Source organism: Cervus canadensis, chromosome 12 (genome assembly GCF_019320065.1).
Source record: "Cervus canadensis isolate Bull #8, Minnesota chromosome 12, ASM1932006v1, whole genome shotgun sequence".
Lineage (NCBI taxonomy): Eukaryota > Metazoa > Chordata > Mammalia > Artiodactyla > Cervidae > Cervus > Cervus canadensis.
This window is the reverse complement of record NC_057397.1, coordinates 33,244,075-33,268,769: the sequence shown is the minus strand read 5'-3', so window position 1 is coordinate 33,268,769 and position 24,695 is coordinate 33,244,075.

The window sequence follows — 24,695 nt, the reverse complement described above, 5'->3', positions numbered from 1 at the left end:
AATCTGATGACACCTTGATCTTGGGCTTCTATCTTCAAGAACTGTGGGAAAAGTTGATTTCTGTTGTTTAAGCCACATTGTTGTTCTTCAGTCACTAAGTCATGTCTGACTTTTTGTGACCCCATGAACTGCAGCACACCAGGCTTCCCTGTCCTTTGCTATCTCCTGGAGTTTGCTCAAACTCATATTCATTGAGTTAGTGATGCCATCCAACAATCTCATCCTCTGTCACCCCCTTCACCTGATGCCCTCAATCTTGCCCAGCAATTAGAGTCTTTTCCAATGAGTCTAGTCTATGGTGTTTCGTTACTTTGATACACATGGCTGATATTACTTCACCTCTAAGGCTCATTCACACCAGATTCTCCTCTCCTGGGCACAGGAGAACAATTTCCCCAAGTCTAACCAATTACTTGGAAGCAGAAGTGACATCACATTTCTGGACCAAAGCATTACATTGCTGGGTCAGGATATTCTATTAACTCTCTTCCATGCCACAGTGATCAAAGAACATAAGGAGATGGAGGTACCAGGAAAAGGAAGCAGCCCAGAATCCCAAACCACTACTTCCCTGGAGAACTGGGTCTGCAGAGGACTTTGTGTGAAAGAGAAATAAGTTTGTTCTGTTATGCCACTGAAATTTTTAATGTTATTTTTCACACAGCATAATTCAGCCTATTTTTACTTATGTACCCACCCTACATATGTTTGGGAGAATGTTTCCTGGTGTACTGGGGTGTCTCCTTATGGGCCACCTGTGAAATGAGATGTCTTCCCTCTAACAAAGTCATGAGGGAAGAAACAAACTGACAATGAAGAGTTCAAACAAAGGGGGTGATCCATGTGGAGCCTCAACAAATCAGAGACGAAGGATAAGAATCTGTCAAAGTTTCTCTACACTTGTCTGGTCAAGCTGGGTAAGAATTCTGAGGGTGTGAGCAGTCAAGGGCCAAAAAAGGAGGGAGGGTTGCTATTTTGGCATAAGTCAGAGAAGGCTTATGGGTTCTATAGTGGCCTTAATGAAATGTCCTTCAAGGTATATTAACGCATATATGTGGAATGTAAAGCAATGGTATAGATGGTCTTATTTACAAACAGAAATAGAGACACAGACATGGAAAACAAACATATGGACACCAATGGGGGGAAGAGGGAGGTGGGATGGATTAGGAGATTGGGATTGACATATATATACTATTGATGCCGTGTATAAACTAGATAACTCAATGAGTGTTAGTTGGTCTACCATGTCCAACTCTTTGTGACCCCATGGACTGTAGCCCACCAGGCTCCTCTGTCCACAGAATTCTCCAGGCAAGAACACTGGAGTGGGTTGCCATTTCCTTCTCCAGGGAATGAGAGCTCAATGAGAACCCACTCTATAGCACAAGAAACCCTACTCAGCACTCTGTGGTGACCTAAATGGGAAGGAAATATAAAAGAGAGGAGATGTATATATATATGTGTGTATATATATATATATATATATATATGTATATATATATACACACACACAACTGACTCACTTTGCTGTACAACAGAAATTAACACAACTGGAACTAGTTTAGTAAACTAAACTACTACAATAAAAATTAGTTTAAAAATAAAGACCTTCTCTGGTTTCCTTCTCACCAGGAAGGCACTTTGATTCTTGGAGTCTGATTTCCTGGTCAACAAGAATAATTGTTCCCACAAAAATATATAGCATCATCTAACACTGTAAATCCAGAGAAGGAAATGGCAACCCATTCCAAAATTCTCTTGCCTTGGATATCCCATGGACAGAGGAGCCTGGCGGGCTACAGTCCAGTTGCAAAGAGTCGGACACAACTGAGTGACTAAGCAAGCAAGCAACACTGTAAATAGATTTCCCAGTACATTTCAAGTAAGTATATTAAGTGTATTTAGCAAGCAGAATTCTGACAAACACCTCAAAATTGTATCATCCCAGTGTGTACCAATGATCCATGCTCCATACTTCCATGAACTCCATGCAGACTAAGTCATTGGTATAACCCAGCTTTATGACACAAAGTATGAAAGGATGATGCCCTCAACTTGTTGGTAGATTTCATTAAACCTATCTTCTTTTCACTTATGCTTTTTTTGTTCATTGCTCAATCCCTCTAGTTCTCTTCTCAACACCATGATGAATTTATCTTCTACTCTTGACACTTAATTTCTGTCTCATGTGGAAAGTCAGCAAGGTGTGTGCAAGTTGCGTCCTACACAAAGGCTGCTCAGGCCAAGTGGTTGGGAGAGACACGATTTCTGAGCAGGGTTCCACTTGTCAGGCCATGTGGATTGCATGTACTCACATCAGCGACCAGACTGAGGCCTCATCCAAGCTGGTTGGCCCAGAGTGGGGATTTTTCTATACTTTGCACAAAGGTCCTTGTGAGCTGGAGGTGGCCGTGTCCTGAGTCACACACCCCTTTCCAAAGCCTAACTTTTCTCTCAGGGTCACGTTCACACTGGTGCTCACATACTTCAAAGCAGGAGGTCCCTGCAGCAGGGCTGCCCCATCACCGCGGGCTCAGGCGTCACTTCTGTGAGTGGATTTACCTCAGCCTCTGATGGACAGATGCTGTACCCACATCATTGCTTACTTCTGTGGTTCTCAGCAGCACCACCCAAAGGGGCAATTGGGAAATTTGTGGTGGCAACTTTTTGAGTTCTCACAATAATTAGAAGCACCACTATCTTTAGTGAGCAAGGGTAATGGATGCTGGCCATCCAGTGGGTGTGGGGTGGTCCTGCACAGAGAAAAACTGTCCCTCGTCCTGTGTGATTTTCAAATGCACCCCCCACCCCGCCTCAACTTCATGGAGATGAAAAACTTTCAGACATTCATGCAAATATTAGCTAAATGCATGCCATGTGCTTGCCCCTCATTCAGTGGTTCTGGGTGGATGAAATTCTCTGCTCTCTGGAGCTTGTAAAAACCTGTTTTAATTTTCTGAGCCTGGAACTCAACCCAATGTTACATAAAACAGAAAGTACTTTTGCACTGTCTTAAGATCTCATTATGTTTCCTGAAATGCAACTGCCATGTAAATCGAGGGAGAATTGTAATTAATTTTGTTTTGAAGTCAACCAAGAATTGTTCACTGTATCAGAAAACCACATCACTAACTGCGTCACTCTTCAGGACAACCAAGCCACCGGTATAATTTGTCTTTCCAGTTCACACTTACAGCTACACTATTGACAGGGTCCCTGACTAGGCAAACATCTGACTCCTTAAGGAACATTTAGCATAAAACCATACCCGTACCAGGGAAGTAGCACATACTTCACATACTTCCCTGGTGGCTCAGATGGTGAAGAAACCACCTGCAATGCAAGAGACCCAGGTTCAATCCCTCGGTCAGAAAGATCGCCTGGAGAAGGGAATGGCAACCCACTCCAGTATTCTTGCCTGGAGAATTCCATGGACAGAGAACCATGGAGGGCTATAGACCATAGCATCACAAAGAGTCAGACATGACTGAGTGACTAACACTTTTACTTTTTCACTGTACTTTACACCCAAACATTCAGAAATAGGTGTTATTTTATTGTAAATGCTTTCCTTTAGTTTCAGTTACATTATAGTTGTAACTATATCATTAATATATTATTATTTTTTAAATATGTGTGTTGTTGGTTATATTATCGATGAATCTCATTTCAAGATGTCAAATGTGATGTAAAAAAGTGTACCTTTTACAGAGGGGGTCACTGCATCTAATAAGGTGAAAATCAGTTCCTTAACCATCGAGGTACTCAGCCCTACAGTTTCCAGTGAAGAGCCTCTTCCTCAACAATTTTCTAGAAAACCTTTTGAGAGCAAGAAATTGCTCGTATTCCCCTTTTTCAAAACTCAAGAGTCCCCTTCAGTCTAATGAATTTGAGGAATACCTCTTCAAGGAACTATATCCAGTGAAAATCTCAACACATAGGGTAGAAAAGCCCATGTGGTTATTTATAGTGAAATTAATGGGAAAAAAAATGAATTCCATACAACTAGTAACTTTAATGTTATGTAATATTCTGAAAATCTCACATTCCCTAATTCAATGAATTACTCACAAAAATATATATAGTTATCATTGACTCGTCATTGGTTAAAGTAAAGGGCACACGCTAACTCCTAAGCTGTTTGGGAAGATACTTGTATCTAATATAAACACATGATAGACAACAATCTTCTCCTTGATGTCATGACTCTACAGAGAGTAAATGTCATGGAGGACATGGAACAGGATCCAGGACAGCCAGAGTAGGGAGGAGAGCAGCAGCTGACGGGGAAGGCATCTAAGCCATCCCATAGGGAGAACCAAGGGTGCGGACTGCTAGTCCCACCAATGCCACTTACTGGCTTGTCTGACTGTGGATGAGTTTCTTTTCCTCTGTTCCAGTCACAGGTCAACCAGAGAAGCAAAACTAATAGGGATCGTGTATCAAAAGATTTATTGCAAGACATGAGTTGACATGATTATGGGACCTGGCTAGGAAAATCTGAAATCCATAGGGCAAAACATCAGGAAGGCTACCTGAAAGTGCTGGGCATGGGCTATGCCACTGTCCGTGGGCCAAAGACTTCTTCAGAGAGGCCTCATCTGTGTTCTTAAGACTCAACTGACTGAATCAGGCCGACCTAGACTGTCTAGGACAATCTCCCTCAGGAAAGTCAACTGATGACAGACTTTAATCCCATCTACAAAACACCTTCACAGTAACGCCCAGATCAGTGTTTGACTGACTAATGGTGGGACAGCCTAAGTTGAGTCTTTCAAGAGACCACAAAAGTCCAGCCCTTGTCCACTGTGTGCCCAACACCCATCTCTTAAAAATCACAATCTCCAAATAAAGGGAATAACAAAGTCATAACTCTACATACCACAATGCAGCTATCCTTCATACAACTGAAAATACACCAACCTCTTCCCCACAAGAGAAGGCCAAGTTCTTGGGGAACGTTTCTATTTCACCTTTGATGTCCTGTTACTGAAATACTATAAGGTTCATCATTATTAATAACTTTTACATTAGATGATAAAGGGGTGAGAAAAAAATAAGAATATTTAATATGTATATAAATATCTGAGCAACAAAAGACAAATACAGCTATAATATTCTCAACTTCAAAATGAGGATGACAAGGCCTATTTCACAAAGCTGTTCAAAGAAATCAGTGATGTGATATGTTATAAGCACTATATTCTAAATATCATCATCATCAGTATTACTACTAGACAGGCACCTATAGTGGTTTTAAGGTGAAAACTGTGACTCAGAAGAACACAACAGTAAGTCTAACGTAGGACTGAAAGAGAATTAAGAAATGGCTGTTTCTGGGGCAAAAAAAAAGCCAGAAAGCCAACAACAGAAATAAAATCATAGTGAAACATACCAATTTCTTGGATGAAAAACTAAACACTGAAAATATCTAAATTATTTTCATAGTGCAGGCAGAGAAACAAACTTTCTCTTAGGGAGCAAAACTGTCTTTTGATAGGCAAAATACCTAAATAATATCTTTAGCTGGAGACACTATAGCTTTTTCTTCCTCTCCCATCATTCCCCTGCACTAGCCCACATAGAGGGACCTCTGGATTACAATCAAGGAGAGAAGGGAGTGTCTATGATTCCCCTATGAAGACTTCAAAAATCTGGAGGACCAAAGATAGAGAAAGAGACAGACATAGACAGACAGAGATACAGAGCCTCTGATGGAGGGAGACAGAAGCCAGGAAAGAAACGCAGGCTCCTGGGGTTGGTACAGCTGTGCATAAGAAGACAGGCAAGGAGGTGTTATGGGGGCTTTCACTGCACTTATAAGATCCTCAAAATTTTCCCTAAAAATGAGTTTATTTTATGGAAATTATAATCCAGTATGCTACACTAAAGTCTTTGACTGTGTGGGTCACAACAAACTGTGGAAAATTCTTCAAGAGATAGGAATACCAGACCACCTTACCTGCCTCCTGAGAAACCTGTATGCAGGTCAAGAAGCAACAGTTAGAATCAGACATGGAACAATGGACTGGTTCCAAATCAGGGAAGGAGTACGTCAAGGCAGTATATTGTCACCCTGCTTATTTAACTTATATGCAGAGTACATCATGTGAAATACCAGGCTAGATGAATCTCAAGCTGAAATCAAGATTGTCAGGTGAAATATCAACAACCTTAGATATGCAGATGATACCACTTTAATGGCAGAAAGCAAAGAGGAACTAAAGAGCCTCTTAATGAAGGTGAAAGAGGAGAGTGAACAAGCTGGCTTAAACCTCAACATTAAAAAAATGAAGATCATGGCATCCGGTCCCATCACTTCATGGCAAATAGATGGGGAGAAAGTGGAATAGTGACAGACTTCAATTTCTTGGGCTCCAAAATCACTGGGGACAGTGACTGCAACCATGAAATTAAAGGATGCTTGTTCATTGCAAAGTTATGACAAAGCTAGACAGCATATTAAAAAGCAGAGATATCACTTTACCGACAAAGGTCTGTATGGTCAAAAATGTGGTTTTTCCAGTAGTCAAGTACAGATGTGAGAGTTGGACCATAAAGAAGGCTGAGGGCCAAAGAATTGATGCCTTCAAACTGTGGTGCTGGAGAAGACTCTTGAGAGTCTCTTGGACAGCAAGGAGATCAAATCAGTTAATCTTAAAGGAAATCAACCCTGAATATACACTGGAAGGACTGATGCTGAAGCTGAAGCTCCAATACTTTGGCCACCTGACATGAAGAGCCAACTCATTGGAAAAGACCGTGATGTTGGGAAAGATTGAGGGTATGAGGAGAAGGGGGCAACAGAGGATAAGACGGTTGGATTGCATCATGAACTCAATGGACATGAATTTGAGCAAGCTCCAGGAGATAGGTGAAGGACAGGAAGGCCTGGCATGGAGTTGCACAGAGTTGGACACAACAGAGTAATAAAATAAATAATCCAATAAAGTTGATTTTTTAAGAATTCTATGATGATCTTAATTTTTATAAAATGTTAAGGAAACATTTTATAAAATGTTATAACATTTTATAATGTTATAAAATGAAATAGCAAAATATTAGCAGTGGTTATTTCTCAGTGATACTGAGAAACACTGCTGATATGAAGCAGTGTTATGTTTTCAGTTCCGCAAATAAGCATACCAATTTTTTTCAGAATTAGAAAAAGTAAAATCTTCCTGAAAGAGAGCCGTTTTCCACCGAGTCTGTGCTCATTTCAGAATAATGCTGACCGTTTAAAACTTATCAATTTCAAATTGTAATCGCTTCACATAGAATGATCCATCTTGTTTTGATTGCTACCCAAGTTCCAGTTTTCTTCGGAATCTGTTCTTGCCTTTGAAATTAATCAATAAAGCAAATGAACCAGCAACAGTGAAAGCATCCGCTCTTCTTGAATAAAAGAGCAACAAACGGAAAGACTCAAGACTCAGGTTTCCAAGACAGCTCTGCTAAAGAATTCACCGTGGCCTTGGGCGAGACTTCCCCTCCAGGCCACAGCTTCTTCAGCTATAAACCGCAGGCCGTGAACCGGATCATCTCTAAGGGCCCATCCGGCACTGACATCCCACCACTTTATGTGCCCCTCGGGGAGGAAAAGCAAGCAAAGCAGGAATCCATCACTGAGTCATCTCATCGTGGCACTGTGATAGAAATCACACCTCAGACAGCCCCCTTCTCTCTATTTCTCCATTTCATCTTCACCTTCTCAGCCTTCTTTCTCTTGCCAATCATGTGGCAGTAAAACTTAGTTTTCACTCCCAACACTTCAGCTCTTCTGGCTGTTACTCTGAGAGTTTGGTCCTTATTGGTATCTGATTTTGCTCTGGTACTCAATAGGGGTCTAAATATTTCCTCCTCTCCACTCCAGCTTATTTCAGCAAAACTTCACACCCTCTCCTCTGTTGAAAGCTTCTCTGCCCTCCCTGCATCATTCTCCCAGCCATTAATATAAATGCATGGGGAGCAGCCTCCATTTCTGCTCTCACAAAATGATGCTGGCATTTAAGAAAACTCTGTGTGAGTGCAGGGAGGCTGGGGACGGATGCGGGGGTGGAAGCCCTGAGATCTTAATGTAATCATGCTCATTTTAAGATCTACAGTCATTTGTCCTTGGCTCCATCTTCCCAGAAATGACTGGCACAGGAAGCTTTTTTGAAGGGCTATTGGCTCAAGTCTCACTTGGCGGGTCTTGTGGTGGGGGGGATCATTTCAGTTACAGTTTCATCTGCCAAGTCTGTATTCCCTGTTGCCTGCTGACCCGAGTTGGATTTTAAATTTCCATCAAGACCACCTGCCTGGTGTTAATTAGTTATGGTTTCTTATTTTAAATGCAAACTTGTTTTAACATCCATGAACTGGCGTAGCATCTTGGGTAACTCCCCTGGTTCTACTGTACAAGCAGCAGTCTCAGCTGACCCAGCTATTTGTATTTTAATAAAATGCTGTAGCCAGGAGGGTAGAATATCCAGCAAATATCTGAGGCTGACCATTGTGAAATCCAAGTAAATCTCAACTCCTGTTTTTCTCCTGTCCATTGTTTTTTGAAAAATCTTGAATGTATAATCAAGGATAATTTTTTCTTATTCTCCATCCCACACATATGCTTCACACTTTGTTATAATGTGAATAGGAGAACCTTAGAGAGAAACACAAACCTATTGTTTTTAATGCTGCTCTAGATATCGCTGTAGGTTTCACTCATGTGTGATGCATTTACCTATTGCTGTTGAATTAGTTGCTCAGTCTGACTCTTTACGACCGCATAGACTGTGGCCTGCCAGACTCCTCTGTCCATGGAATTCTCCAGGCAAGAGTACTGGAGTGGGTTGCCATTCCCTTATCCAGGGGATCTTCCTGACTCAGGGATGGAACCCAGGTCTCCTGCATTGCAAGCAGATTCTTTACCATCTGAGCCACCAGGGAAGCCCGCTTACCAATTATTAAATCAAATCAACTGATTTCCTCTTACAGGTGAAGGAAATGATCTTACAGGTGAAGGAAATGATCTTTTCAGGCCTATTAGCTTTCCTTTAGCATGAAAAGCTAAAGGAGTTCTCTTCTCCACTGATAAAAGCATGTTCTCAGGAAACATGTTCTGATCAGATAACTTTTAGAAATTTATCCTAAATTTCCCTTCAATCCATGGCACAAAAGTAAACAGAAGCACATTAAGAATGATGGACATAACAGCCAACAGGAAGATGATCTGGCATTAACACACAAATAAAATGAGTCTAGAACTTTGGAAGGGTTAAAAATCCCTCCTTTCTCCAAGACTCATAAATGAAAATGGAATCTGAGGGAGAGTCAGGAGTCACTGGCTTTCAAAGAAGAGCTTGTATCTATAGATATTTTGATGTTAAATCCACTAATTCTCACATATGTTGGGCCAACATTAAATGAAGGTGGAACAAAGTGAACTGATATTGTTGTCACTTTACATTTCCTTGAGCGGCCTGCCATTCCAGGTTTCCTTATCTTTAGAAACATCCATTTCATCTCATTAGAACTGATTCAAATGTATTCTTTTTGATGGCTGAGTAATATTCCATTGTGTATATGTACCACAGCTTTCTTATCCATTTGTCTGCTGACGGGCATCTAGGTTGCTTCCATGTCCTGGCTATTATAAACAGTGCTGCGACGAACATTGGGGTACACGTGTCTCTTTCAGATCTGGTTTCCTCAGTGTGTATGGCCAGACTTTTGCACTCTATGGGAGAAGGCGAGGGTGGGATGATTTGAGAGAACAGCATCAAAACATGTATATTATCAAGTGTGAAACAGATCACCAGTCCAGGTTGGATGCATGAGATAAGTGCTCGGGGCTGGAGCACTGGGATGACCCAGAGGGATGGGATGGGGAGGGAGGTGGGAGGGGGGTTCAGGATGGGGAACACATGTAAATCCATGGCTGATTCATGTCAATGTATGGCAAAAACCACTACAATATTGTAAAGTAATTAGCCTCCAATTAATAAAAATAAATGGAAAAAAAAAGAAACATCCATTTCTAGAAGTGATGAGAAGCGTCACCTTCACAGATGTATTGTTGTTTTTCTTGTGCCCCAGACTATCTGATTTTATGTTCAACTATACAAATGACTAAATCCAGGGCTGGAAAGAGAAGGCATGGGATTACTTTTTTGTCATAATCTAATGGACAATTTTCTGGGTGATAAGTATTAAATGGTTTTAGGAAATGATGAATGACACCAGCCTCAGTAGCTGGAAGGATTCCATCCCTCCAATTGCTGTCTTTTGGATCTACAAATAGTCTGGGATCAGCTGGCAACAGGAAAAGCCATTGTCTGGGGCTACCTCAGCTTCCCCTCCGGGTTCCTCCCTCAAACACAGAGCCAAGGCACACCTCTGGATGTGAGAAGGAAAGAAGCTGTGACTGGAGATTAAATCACTCTATGGAGCCAGGTCAGATGGGAGAAATGCTTTGTGTCAGGTCATAATCATAAAAATGTAATATCTAAAAGCAAACTTTTTTTTCTTTTAAACATAATTCCTGTCTTGTATGTGAGATGTGAGAGCTGGATGATAAAAAAAGAATTGATGCCTTCAAACTGTGGTGCTGGAGAAGACTCTTGAGAGCCCCTTGGACAGCAGGGAGATCAAATCAGTCCATCCTAGAGGAAATCAACCCTGAATATTCATTGGAAGGACTGATGCTGAAGCTGAAGTTCCAATACTTTGGCCACCTGATGTGAAGAGCCAACTCATTGGAAAAGACCCTGATGTTGGGAAAGATTGAGGGTATGAAGAGAAGGGGGCAACAGAGGATGAAATGGTTGGATGGCATCACCGAATCAATGGACATGAGTTTGAGCAAACTCCAAGAAAGAGTGAAGGACAGGGAAGCCGGGCGTGCAGCAGTCCATGGGATCACAAACAGTCAGACACGACTGAGCAACTGTACAACTGAAATGCAGTTTCCTGAAGGATTTTTACCTTTGGAAGATAAAAATACTGACAGATCCTAAGTACTCTAGTCCATATATATTTTTATATAATGTATGTGAATGCATGTGTACTTTATATTGTATACAGTATGCATATCAATAAATTATGCATTTTTCTAGAGATGATTATGGGTTGTGATAAACAGTTATGTACACTGTGTTGTAATGAGTATGTATTGGTTCATACTGATTAGGCATAGCTCTAATAATTTCCAGCACAGCAGCAGATTCTAACCTGTCAAATCTACATTCATCCCTTTCTTGGAGTACTTTTAAGCAATGCTATATGATTAGAGAAGAAAACAGCAATTCAGCTCAACATGTAGTTCTATGTACCTTTACTCAATCAATATTCTTTTCAAGGAGAGATATATTTGTTTGCTTTCATGGCAAGTGATTAAACATTATGATCTTGCTCTATGCCAGATATAATTGTCTGACACATCCTTGTTTTTTATTTTCCCAGGGCTCTAGGCTGAATTCATTTTCTTCCAACAACTAGAATTTTCCTTTTGTACATGTCACTTTTCTTTGCAGTAATTACCATTTTGCTGCCATTTTTCCTACTAAATCATTCTTAACACACTGATCTCAAACCCTTTTTTAAAAATGCCTAATTTCTACTTCCTTCAAACCAAAAGACAATGTTTGAATCTGTCATTTATGTAACAAAAGTGCTAATTTTACCTTTGGATCCTATTGGATTCCTTACTGAATCAAAAAGTGTCATATTTGTTATTAGAAAATCATTTATAAGAATGTTACTTTCTTGTTTTGTATCACTAAACATTTCAGGTCATACTTTGGAGGCAGGAGTTAATTTGTCAGAAGTAAGCTACTATTTGACTTAAATTCAGCCTGTATTTCATAATTTTAAGGTTAAAAATATTGTACTCCTTTTAAGAGTCCACCTTAAATTTTTTTTAAACAAAGTGGGATGTATGTGGGAGGATGTATGGATGATAGATAGGTAGAAGACTGTTTAAAAAATAAAGTAGATTTAGTAAACAGAAAGAAAGGATATTCAAAACAGAAAACCTCTGGAGCTAAGTGAATCAGTTATTCAACATTAATTGAATATTGATGAAGAAGAAAGAGTAAGTTATAAGTATACTCTGAATAAGGGCTCCCCTGGTCGCTGAGGCAGTAAAGAATCTGCCTGCAATGCAAGAGACCCAGGTTCGATCCCTTGATCAGGAATATCCCCTGGAGGAGGAAATGGCAACCCACTCCAGTATTCTTGCCTCAGAAATCCTATGGACAGAGGAACCTGGTGGGCTACAGTCCACAGAGTCAAAAAGAGTCGGACACAACTAAGCGACTATCACTTTCACTTTTTTCACAACCTTAATAAACATAGATAATTATTGGCTGAAAGGATAATCACAGAATCTGTATTTTTAGCTTTAGGGAGGGGAAAAAAAGCAGAAGGAGCAGCCACTTACTATAGATAGCTGTCCTCTTAGATCCATAGAGACTAGTGAGCTGATGTCACCAAGAAGAATTAAAAAAAAAAAAAAAAGCCCAAACATCAGCAAAACTACAAAATAGTAATTAGCATGAGAACTTCAAACTGACTAGAACCCAAGGCTGACTCTAATTACACAGCTATAAAAGAAAAAAAAAGACAATTTTGTACCTCAATATTTGTGTTTCTTTATTTCTTGGTCTGCATCTATATAGTATCTGAGTTTCTAATTATAATAAATTATAAAATATTTCATATCAGTCCTTCATCTGGCCACACCTGGGGAAATCCTAGCACTTTTGCCTGTGTGGTCTAACCCAGGGCACTCTACATATAGAGGTAACTACCATAATTACAGGTAAAATGTCTAGGGGGATTTAAGAGTCTTCCACGGAGCTGGCTTTATGTGACAGCAAATTTTGCAGACAGACATATAAAAGAAGGAATAAAGTCTTAGTCCATTATGTAAATCTCAGAAGATAATATATTATCATTTTTTATAGCTTGGGATTAAACTATTTATCCACTATCAAAGGGATCTTTGAATTGTTTCTTTAAGAAATGGTAATGATTAGGTTTTAGGCATTACAGATTCTCTAAGTTAAGTCTCCCTCATGAATAATACCGTGCATTTTCAAAATAGCTTCTTAGCATGGCCTGAAAACAAACCACCCCAACAAGGAAACTGAAGCTATGCGCACTTATCTCTAACGACATGATCAACTGAGATAACCAGGGCCTTGGAACATATCTTGAGGTTACAAAAAATACTTTTCCTTAAAAGATTATTTTAAATGAAGGGGGACTTTCCTGGTGGTCCACTGGCTAAGAATCTGTGCTCCCAATTCAGGGGGCCTAGTTCAAACCCTGGTCAGAGAACTAGATCCTGCATGTCCTAACTAATACACAGCAGAGCCCCCCACCAAAAAGGACTAAAGGAAACAAAGATTTACAATTTTTTTCAGTTTTGTCTTATACAGACTAAATTTTCTATAAAAACTACATCCGGCTTTTTAAAGTAAAGATAAAAACCGTAAGAATTATTTTTCATACCCAAATGAAAGTTCAAAAACAATATGCATCCATTATCTCCAAACACTACTCAGTAAAGCAAAACAGTCCTGTCTGACCCCTCTCCCTCAGCAGGCTATGGCATGTACCACACTCTTCTTCATTCCACTCTCTCTTGGCTCCCTCTTCCTCTCACTCATTCACAGAACTGCCTTAAAGAACTTAAAACTCAGTTCACAGGATGACTTAGGGTGAAAAACACTAGTTGCAGCAAATAGCTAAAGCAAATAGCTTATATATCTAAAATGTTGTAAACCGTATACAGCTTATTGATCTGTGCACAAGGAAATCAAACAAAATCCTCAATACAATCTATTCACTAGTTGTCAGGAAAAAGAGATGGACATAAATTGTGTTGCACTGGATACCCCAAAACACCTAAGCAACCTATCCTATAGTTGCCAACATTAATTGGCACCTATAACACACAGACCCAGCTTGAGACAGACTTCACAATTTGGCTTAAACTCTGCATGACCTTTCATTAAAGGCTTAGCAATATCCATATTCTTAACAAATACGATTCTACTGCAAGTAGGCTTCTTCACCATCTTTTAAAAAAGTATAGTTTTAACAGCTCATGTCTCTAGACTACCAAGCATAAAAAATATTTATTTTACTTTCTTGGTTAAAAAGAAAACTTTAGATTTAATCAGCTTTAATAGTAATCAAGCAGTTTTCCAGGAACCTGACTCAACCACCCTGCCCAATGTATATCATCCAAATGATTGTATCGGTAAAAAAAACAGGTAATGTGCCTTATGAATAACAGATACCAGATTCTTATAAAACCGAAAGCAGTTTTGTAAAAGTCACCATTGTTGGGACTTACCGTGGTTTTATGCTTTTCCTCCATTAATCCGCCAGTGCATGGGATTTATCTTTTTATGTGAAATGCATGACAAAATATTTGACTGGTTATCAATCCATTAGGAAAATAGTTACATGGTTTTTCCAATGAGGTTAGAACAAAATGATTTTGGAATTTCCAGAATTTGCAGAAATGGAAAGAAGCCTGACCAACTTTGAACTCTGCTCAAGGAATAAGAAATGGGATTGGACACCATTTTGAAATGTGGGTGCATATGTGCTTGCCAGGTTCTCTTCTTGCCAGCTGCAAAATCTCCTGAAATGTCATCCAAATTTGATTAAAGACAGGTTACTCCAAACTCATTCTTTCACATCCTTGTAATAAAAATGGGTATATTTTTCAATATTATTGACAGGAAAGTAAAATAATCAAAACCAGGTGAACAGCTGGAATTAATTTCTCTCTTTAAGGAAGTATAGTAGATGTTCCGCCTCGTGTTATCACAGGCACACATAATATGTACTCTGGAAAAACAAAGTAATGGCTACCTTACCATGTTTTCTTAACTGTCTCACAATTTAGTACTTCTGTAATGTTAGCCTCATCTCAGAAAGACAGATGTGGTCATCTCAGTGTCCTAGATCACCTCAGAAGGAATAAGCACTAATGTTTCGATAGTTCAAAAGAGGAATTGTTGTGGAAGAAGCACAGTGAACTGTCTAGACCAGTGGACCCCAACCTTTTTAGCATCAGGAATCTGTTTCATGGAAGACAATTTTTCCACCAGTAGGGGGTGGGAGGATGGTTCAGGTGGTAATTCGAGCCAAGGGGAGTGACAGAGGAACAGCAGACGAAGCTTCACCTGCTGCTCCCCACTTACCTCCTGCGGTGCAGCCCAGTTCCTAATGGCACTGGTCTGTGGCCCAGGGGTTGGGGACCCCTGAACAGTGTCTCCTGCTAATGTCTCCTTCTGGAGCGCAGGTTGTGCAGGTTTGCTTGCAGCTCACGGTAAAAGGCTGGGGGTCCCTAAGCATCCTGTTCCGTGGCAGTGACGCAGACCTAGCCCCTGCACAGCACTCACCTGAATCGCTCCACGTCGTCCCTGTGGGTCTTGCAGGAAACCTACACTACCATGAAGCTCCTGCTGCTTACCATGCCCTGAGTAAGCCAGTCCTTTGTCTCTGATCTAGGAGACTTGTGTCTTCTGCCAGTATCCACGAAACTCTGGCAGGCAAGTTGATCACTTAGAAGGAAGGTAAAATCTCCGACCACTCACAGATTCTAACAGACAGGTAGTGAATCAATCCATTGATGAGGGAGCAAGCAGAGGAGAATGAAAGAAGAAATTGAAGGGAAAGATGAATTTGGTTTTGATGCTGGTCAACTTGAAGTGGTTGTGGAGGCCGGGAGCTGCCAACACAGATCTGTATTTTATGAGAGGTCTGGGCTAGAGGTACATATTTTTTAATTAATTTTTATTGGAGTATAGTTGCTTTAAAATGTGGTGCTAGCTTCTACTGCAGAGCAAAATGAATCAGCCACACACACACACACACACATATATATCTCTCTCCTCCCTTTAGGATTTTCCTCCCATTCAGGTCACCACGGTGCATTAAGCACAGCTCCTTGTACTATACGATGTGTTCTCATTAGTTGTCTGTTTTATTTTGTTGTTTAGTTGCTAAGTTATGTCTGAGTCTTTGCAACCCCATGGCCTGCAGAGTGGGCAGTCGACATTTTCGGAATCAGTGAACTAAAATGGACTGGAATGGACGAATTTAATTCAGATGACCACTATATCTACTATTGTGGGCAAGAAGCCCTTAGAAGAAATGGAGGAGCCATCAGAGTCAACAAGAGTCCGAAATGCAGTACTTGAGTGCAATCTCAAAGATGACAGAATGGTCTCTGTTCATTTCCAAGGCAAACCATTCAATGTCACAGTACTCCAAGTTTATGCCCCAACCACTGATGCTGAAGAAGATGAAACTGAACAGTTCTATGAAGACCTACAAGACCTTCTAGAACTAACACCAAAAAAAGATGTCCTTTTCATCATAGGGGACTGTAATGAAAAGTAGAAAGTCAAGAGATCCCTGAAGTAACAGGCAAATTTGGCCTTGGAGTACAAAATGAAGCAAGGCAAAGGCTAACAGAGTTTTGCCAAGAGAACACGCTGGTCATAGCAAACACCCTCTTCCAACAACACAAGAGAAGACTCTACACATGGGCATCACCAGATGGTCAATACCGATATCAGATTGATCACATTCTTTGCAGCCAAAGATGGAAAAGTTCTATACAGTCAGCAAAAACAAGACTAGAAGCTTACTGTGGCTCAGATCATGAACTCCTTTTTGCCAAATTCAGACTGAAATTGAAGAAAGTAAGGAAAACCACTAGACCATTCAGGTATGACCTATATCAAATCCCTTATGCTTATACAGTGGAAGTGACAAATAGATTCAAGGGATTAGATCTGATAGACAGAGTGCCTGAAGAACTATGGACAGAGGCTCATGACATTGTACAGGAGACAGTGATCAAGACCATCCCCAAGAAAAAGAAATGCAGAAAGGCAAAATGGTTGTTTGCGGAGGTCTTAAAAATAGCTGAGGAAAGAAGAGATGCTAAAGGCAAAGGAGAAAAGGAAAGATATACCCATCTGAATGCAGAGTTCCAAAAAATTATCTAGGAGTGATAAGAAAGCCTTTCTCAGTGATCAATGTGAAGAAATAGAGGAGAACAATAAAATGGGAAAGACTAGAGATCTCTTCAAGAAAATTAGAGATACCAAGGGAACATTTCATGCAAAGATGAACACAGTAAAGGACGGAAATGGTATGGACCTAACAAAAGCAGAAGATATTAAGAAAAGGTGGCAAGAATACACAGAAAAACTATGCAAAAAAGATCTTAAGGACCCAGATAACCACAATGGTGTGATCACTCACCTTGAGCCAGACATCCTGGAGTACGAAGTCAAGTGGGCCTTAGGAAGCAGCACTATGAACAAAGCTAGTGGAGGAGATTGAATTCCAGCTGAGCTATTTCAAATTGTAAAAGATGATGCTGTGAAAGTGCTGCACTCAATATGGCAGCATATTTGGTAAACTCAGCAGTGGCCACAGAACTGAAAAAGGTCAGTTTTCATTCCAATCCCAAGGAAAGGCAATGCCAAAGAATGTTCAAACTACCTCACAGTTGCACTCATCTCACATGCTAGTAAAGTAATGCTCAAAATTCTCCAAGAGAGGTTTCAACAGTATGTGAACCAAGAACTTCCAGATGTTCAAGCTGGATTTAGAAAAGTCAGAAGAACCAGAGATCAAACTGCCAACATCTGTTAGATCATTGAAAAAGCAAGAGAGTTCCAGAAAAACATCTACTTCTACTTTAGTGACTATGCCAAAGCCTTTCACTGTGTGGATCACAACAAACTGTGGAAAATTCTTCAGGAGATGGGAATACCAGACCACCATACCTGAACTCCTGAGAAATCTGTACGCATGTCAGGAAGCAACAGTTAAAACAGGACATGGAACAACAGACTGGTTCCAAAAGGGGAAATGAGTACGTCAAGGCTGTATATTGTCACCCTGCTTATTTAACTTATATGTAGGATATATCATGAGAAATGCCAGGCTGGATGAAGCACAAGCTGGAATCAAGATTACTGGGAGAAATATCAATAACCTCCAATATGCAGATCACACCACCCTTTATGGGAGAAAGCAAAGAGGAACTGAAAAGCCTCTTGATAAAAGTGAAAAAGGAGAGTGAAAAAGCTGGATGAAAACTCAACATTCAAAAAACTAAGATCATGGCATCTGGTCCCATAATTTCATGGCAAATAGATGGGGAAATAATGGAAACAGTGACAGATTATTTTGGGGGGCTCCAAAATCACTGCAGATGGTGACTGCAGCCATGAAATAAAAAGACGCTTGCTCCTTGGAAGAAAAGCTATGGCCAAACTAGATAGCATATTAAAAAGCAGAGACATTACTTTGCCAACAAAGATCCGTGTTTTTGCCCATAGTCATGTATAGATGTGAGAGTTGGACTATAAAGAAAGCTGAGCAGTGAAGAACTGATGCTTTTGAACTGTGGTGTTGGAGAAGACTCTTGAGAGTCCTTTGGACAGCAAGGAGATTAAACCAGTCAATCCTAAAGGAAATAAGTCCTGAATATTCATTGGAAGGACTGACACTGAATCTGAAACTCTAATACTTTGACCACCTGATGCAAAGAAGTGACTCATTGGAAAAGACCCTGATGCTGGGAAAGATTGAAGGCATGAGGAGAAGGGGATGACAGAGAATGAGATGATTGGATGGCATCACTGACTTGATGGACATGAGTTTGAGCAAGCTCCAGGAGTTGGTGATGGACAGGGAAGCCTGGCGTACTGCAGTCCATGGGGTCACAAAGAGTTGGACATGACTGAGTGACTGAACGGAACTGAACTGACAAAATATCAGTAATGCTTATGTGACAATCCCAATCTCCCAATTCCTCGCAAGAAACATATTTTTGAATTATTCAAGTCCGCATATGAGTTAACATCTTAAGGATGAAGAGCCATATCCTGGAGAATACCATTATTTAAGTGGTGGTTATGGGGGTGTGGTCTATAGGAATAGATAGAATGGAATGAGGATACTGCGTCTGTCAGATGCCAAAAAGCAGAGAACTCCAAGCAGGGAGTAATCACCAGTGAAATGAAGATCCAAAAACAGAAAAACCAAAATCCCACTAGACTTAGCACCTAGAAAGTAACTGTTGTTCTCATGTGATGTGCTGGTCCTGGATCTATGGGCCAGGAGATTCCCCTCCTCAACCTTCCCCTCACCTGTGTTCCAAACATCTAAACCTGCAGGCTGCACTTGCCAGGCTCAATGTCAGCTGGTCTCCAGCTGGGCTGAGTTTAGCCAATGGTTGATATGGGTGAGAGATTAAAAGACAAACGAAACAGAGAAGTTGGGTGTTTCTGCTTCTCTTCTCTGCTGTGGATGCATGTCTGACAGTACATGGGCTGAATCCCCTCCATGGCTTCAGCTCCCTCTGGACAAGCCAGTCAACCCAAGAGTCTTGCCTCTAGGGTCATCTCCAGGCCAAGGTCTGATAGGACCATTTTTACTTCATCCCTCCATTCCCTGTGTGGAATAGCTTCCAACTGTGGGCATCTAAGATATCTCACCATCCTCTGTCTGGTTTCTCAGTTACTCCACCACCCATCTAATCAGTTTCCCCACATTATATATATTTTTTGTAGCAAATCACTGAAGGTGTTCATTTTTTGGCCTGGTTGGACCTTGATTAATAAGGATAGGTAAGAACATAAAAGCCAAATCTGATAGGCAAAAGAATGGGAAAAGATGTTGACAACCAATTGTATAGAACATTCTTTGAGTAGTTTCATGAAAAGGAAAGAGAGACTTGATGGTAGCTGGAGGGATGGGTCTTTTAAACTTGTTGGTAAGATGTGCTTGTTTTAGGCTGAGGGGAAGATGTCTGAAAAGAGTGAGGAAGAAAAGGTAGACGAATTGAGCTGTGTATGTGTTAAGTCACTTCAGTTGTGGCCAACTCTTTGCGACCCTGTGGACTATAGCCCACCAGGCTCCTCTGTCCGTGGAATTCTCTAGGCAACAAAACTGGAGTGGGCTGCCACTTCTCCAGGGGACCTTCCCAACTCAGGGATTGAAGCTGTGCCTCCTGCATTGCGGGCAGAATCTTTGCCATTGAGCCACCAGGGAACCAGTTGGATTAATGGAATAAGGTCCCAGAGGAAACAGGAGGAGGTAGGGGGTTTGGTAGGATCCGGGTAACAGATTTGATCCAGTTAACAGGGTTTTTTTTTCCCCAGTGCATCAGATAAAACTGGTAATAGTTCAGTTAGATCAATAGGATCCATCAACAAGGGTATAAAGTTATATCATCAGCTAATGGGTTTGACCCTAACCTGAAATTGATATCCTGAAACCAGCAATACAAAGGTAAAGATTAGCTACCTTGTAAAGGGTGTGAAATTTTCTGATGGACTCAGCTTTTCCCAGAAGTTTAAGGCTTTGCCGAGTTTAGAGGTGAAAAGGTAGGTTGGAAGAGAGTGGTGATGGTCTGGAATCCTTCTGTGAGGATTTGGGAGTGAAAACCAACCAGGGATCTCTGAGGGGACTGATGGTAATGCAGAGGACCCAGCTGAGGTATTTACAAGGAATTGCACAGTTTATAGTTTGGTTCCCCTCACCCTCAGATTATCAGTTGTGCCCGTTTGGAAGCAGGATGACAAATCCAGGGTTGCAGTCTTGAGAGATGAACACTGTGGAAGGACAGAACTGCAGGAAATTATAGATGGGAAAGTGGTTTGGATGATCTCTTGGGGAATACAGACAGTATAGCCAGCAGAAAGAATGCACAGAGTTGCCGAGGTGGGCAGGACCAACTTCCCATCCCAGCTAAGGAAACCTAGGCAAGTGACAACCTTTCTAAGCTTCAACTCCCTCATCCATAAAGTGAAAATAGGTTATAAGACTGAACAAGAAAACGTATATAGAGTGTGAACTAAAGATCCTTGCACACACAGAGAACTCAGCCAATGACAGTGAAAGTGGCCAATTTTCATCAATCGGATCCTTATTCAATTTTGATATGTGTATATCTCTCTTTGAAGATGAGTCGCAAATCTGCAGCTTCTCTAAAACGCACCATGTCAGGTTCCCAAACAAGCCCACTGCAAGTCACTCTGTGGCTCCGAACCACACAGGAAGATGCTCGTGAGACTCCGATCTACCATCATCTAGAGAGAATAGAGCTGTTGAGAGCTCTGTGTGAAGATTATACTCTATGGGGAATATACACCTCTGGGGAGCCACACAACAGGCACTTCAACTGGGGCACAAAAATGGACCGGGTTGGGAAAGATCCTCCGGGGACTAGCGGCTGAGATTTACAGCTGGTGGGGGCACCTGGGGAAACAATCAGAGACGCATCAGCTAGCAGAACCAGGATTCCAGTGCATCTTCCACACTGAAACTTATTTATCACAGATAAGTATATACAGTGTGAGCACTCTGCTGATCACCCAGCGTACTTCTGAACTCTTTGCTTTCTGCCTTCTGACAATTTTTTTTACTCATTATCTTCACAGAAAGAAGCAGCTTCCCCACAGAGCCATAATATCTCAAATGGGTCAGAAAACCCACATAGCAAATTTTCATTTGTTCTGACAAGTTGTTAAGGATAAAATTATTGCCTTGAATAAATTTCTTGGAAATAAGCTTGTGACCTGACTTCGAATATAAATAACCACCCTGGTTCTTACTTCGATACTAAATAGGAGTTAAGTGAGTCAACAATACTACATATTTAGTTATTTTGCTTGCTCTCAGTGAACAAGAAATAATAAAATCCTCAAATATTTGAAACCCTACACAGCTCAGAATTGCTAACGATCATAGGCTTATTCTTTTAGTTTACTGATAGGAAAATGACACATGTCATTGCTAGTTCCTGGGAAGCAGAGAGAAAACATTCAAAAGGTTTAATGAGCAGATGAAGAAAGAAAACTGGTAACTGACATTTCTGGCTTGGGAATATGACCATCTCCAGAAGTGCAACTGGCCAAACCTTCTTACACATGGAAAATACTAAAGCTTTGCCCAGAGTCAACAAATGCCATGTTCTGAGGAGCAGTATCTTAGGAGACAGATCTGTTAACCATCAGTGGATGTTTTTTACGTTAGCACTCATAGCAGGCAAAGTTAAAGAATGTTTTGCATACCTGCTTTCCAACAGAAGCCTGAGCTCCCAGCAGGGGAAGGCTGGACCGGCCCTTGGGCCCGAGACAGATAACATATACACATGCAGTACACAGACAAAGACACACAGCAAGGTTCTTCAAACACTTTCCTTCAGGCTATTTCCCTCTACTTTAGACTCACTGAAGAAATGCCCGAGTCAACCTCAGGTCAGAGGATGTGACGAAGAAACTTTTTCATTTGGTTTTTTGTGGGGTTTTTTTTATAATTTTTTTTTCATTTATTTTTATTAGTTGGAGACTAATTACTTTACAATATTGTAGTGGTTTTTGTCATACACTGACATGAATCAGCCATGGTTTTACACGTATTCCCCATCCCGATCCCCTCTCCCACCTCCCTCTCCACCCAATTCCTCTGGGTCTTCCCAGTGCACCAGGCCCGAGCACTTGTCTCATGCATCCAGCCTGGGCTGGTGATGTTTCACCCTAGATAACATACATGTTTCGATGCTGTTACCTCAAGAAACAAGAAAAAAGTCAAATACATAACCTAACTCTACACCTAAAGCAACTAGAGAAGGAAGAAACGAAGAACCCCAGGGTTAGTAGAAGGAAAGAAATCTTAAAGATTAGGGCAGAAATAAATGCAAAAGAAACTAAAGAGACCATAGCAAAAATCAACAAAGCTAAAAGCTGGTTTTTTGAAAAAATAAACAAAATTGACAAACCATTAGCAAGACTCATTAAGAAACAAAGGGAGAAGAACCAAATTAAAAAAATTAGAAATGAAAATGGAGAGATCACGACAGACAACCCTGAAATACAAAGGATCATAAGAGACTACTACCAGCAGCTCTATGCCAATAAAATGGACAACTTGGAAGAAATGGACAAATTCTTAGAAAAGTATAACTTCCCAAAACTGAACCAGAAAGAAATAGAAGATCTTAACAGACCCATCACAAACAAGGAAATCGAAACTATAATCAGAAATCTTCCAGGAAACAAAAGCCCAGGACCAGATGGCTTCACAGCTGAATTCTACCAAAAATTTAGAGAAGAGCTAACACCTATCTTACTCAAACTTTTCATCTGGTTTTGTACTGAACGTAGATTTGCCTGTTCAGTCAAGTTGGAATGGCTTGATGGCATTGCCAAGAGCCATCCTCATACTAAAGAAAAGAATGTATAGAAAGGCAATTTACAAACAGTCTGACAATGGGCCTAGAGATTATCATAACTGGAGTCAAGGACTGATATCTTATGATATTACTTTTATGTGAAATCTGGAGAAGGCAATGGCACCCCACTCCAGTACTCTTGACTGGAAAATCCCGTGGACGGAGGAGCCTGGTGGGCTGCAGTCCATGAGGTCGCTAAGAGTCGGACATGACTGAGCGACTTCACTTTCACTTTTCACTTTCATGCCTTGGAGAAGGAAATGGCAACCCACTCCAGTGTTCTTGCCTGGAGAATCCCAGGGCTGGGGGAGCCTGGTGGGCTGCCATCTGTGGGGTCGCACAGAGTTGGACACGACTGAAGCGACTTAGCAGAAGCATGTGTGAAATCTAAAATATGATAAAAGCGAACTTATTTACAAAACATAAAAAAGACTCAGAGATAAAGAAAACAAACTTATGGTTACCAAAGGAGGGGGAGGTAGGGATAAATCAGGAGTTTGGGATTAACAGATACACACTACTATATATAGACTAGATAAACAAGGACCTACTATGTAGCATAAGGAACTGTATTCAATATCTTGTAATATTGAATGGGAAAGAATCTGAAAAAATATATTTGTGAATCACCGAATCACTTTGCTGTCTACCTGAAAATAACACAACAATGTAAATCAACTATACTTCAGTTGAAAAAGGTATTTTTAATGAGTGACAGCAAAGTCCCTTCATGGCTTGCCAAGTTTACACACTGCATCTTAGTGTCATCCCCAAAAGCTGACATCTGCTTGATGCTCTGATTAGTAGTATATGCTACACAAGGCCGCATATTTCTCCAACAGTGAGGACAGAGTCAGAGACGATAGGACAGCGAGAGCTGTTTGGGTGCCAGACAGCCGCCACTGCACCCTCTCTTGGGTAAAGATACACAGTTCCAATCACACTCCTGCGGGAAAAATGCTACTAACGTTGAAAAGGTGCGGCAGAGGGCACACAGAATGACTCAGCGCTTCAACAAGGAGGCACACGTGCTGACCTCACGCTCCCGCTGCAAATCAACAGTGGTGAAAAGTCCCCACCAAGAGCCTCTGCTTACAGATCTCATCATGGGGGAAAATGGTCTTTCCTGACCTCCTGGATTTTAACACCTGCTCTTAAAACCCACTCAAACTAATCCATGTGTCAGTCAAAATCCAATCTTTCTATCTGGTCTCTTCTCAATATTCTGTAACGACTATGTGTGCTCAGTCGCTCAGTTGTGTCCAATTGTAGCCTGCCAGGCTCCTCTGTCCATGGAATTTTCCAAGCAAGAATACTGGAGTGGATTGCCATTTCCTACTCCAGTAATGACCAATATGGGAAAATAATCTAAAAAAGTATAGATATGTGCATATGTAGAACTGATTCACTTTGCTGTAGA